Source organism: Plasmopara halstedii (genome assembly GCF_900000015.1).
Source record: "Plasmopara halstedii genome assembly, contig: Scaffold_7, whole genome shotgun sequence".
NCBI classification, from domain to species: domain Eukaryota; phylum Oomycota; class Peronosporomycetes; order Peronosporales; family Peronosporaceae; genus Plasmopara; species Plasmopara halstedii.
The window spans coordinates 476,616-477,619 of record NW_020186929.1 but is presented as its reverse complement, the minus strand read 5'-3'; positions in this window follow the sequence as shown (position 1 = coordinate 477,619).

The window sequence follows — 1,004 nt, the reverse complement described above, 5'->3', positions numbered from 1 at the left end:
TTACGCAAGTCCTTCTGGTTCTTTGAAACCGGCCAGTCTACAATGGCCTTGACCTTAGGGGGGTCCGCTCAAAGGCCACGCGTTCCAATCAAGCACCCTAAAAAGGGATCTCTTCTGCGCCAAAGATGCACTTGTTTGCATTGGCGTACAGTTTGTTCGTGCGCATGCACCTGAGCACTGCTCTTAAATGGACGATGTGGTCATCCGTCCTCCCGTGCTCCACACGACTGTGGACAGAGATGTCGTCGAAGTATATTAGTGCATACGTTCACTGATATCCGAGGGCAACAATTTATTTCGGACAAATCCATTTCCTGAAATGTTGCTGGTGCAATTGACAGCCCTCAGAGCATCACCATTTACTCACAGAGCATCCCTCTCGGAAAACTAACGCTGTTAGCGAAATATCACTCGCTCTCATGAGCATTACCATCGACCAAGTCGAATGCGCTGTACTCTGTGCAGATAACCATACTGTTCAGGAGAACATTCTTTCTAGAAATCATCATCTGTGCCGAAATGGTTGCAGCGTTGAGCTTATTGTAAGCGTGAGCGATACGCCACTTGCTGACAGCTTTCGAACACAAAACGTGGGTGTCGAATGGGAAGACTTGCTCTCACGTACCGTCCCTGCGTCATGCATCGCACGGAAAAAAGCGTCAATGACGTCACACTGCTCCTTCAGTAGGGGCCATTGACGTATTACGCGGTATTTAGTCCCCGGAACCAGGTCGATCTCATGACGCACACCTCGGTCCGGAGGTAGGACCGAAGGAGGGTCTTTGGATACGACGTCTTGAAACTCCTTTACCAAAGGATAGTACGGATCCGAGGGATTCCGTAGGATCGACGATCCACTTCGTGCGTTCAGCACTCTCTTGGTGTCCTCCAAAACAGGTTCATTCAGAAACGATGGCGAGTTTATCTCCTCGTCCGGTCGTACAATGACCACTCGGGCCAAATCGCCTGCCTTCAAGGCACTGCCAAACTCTTTAAGGGACATT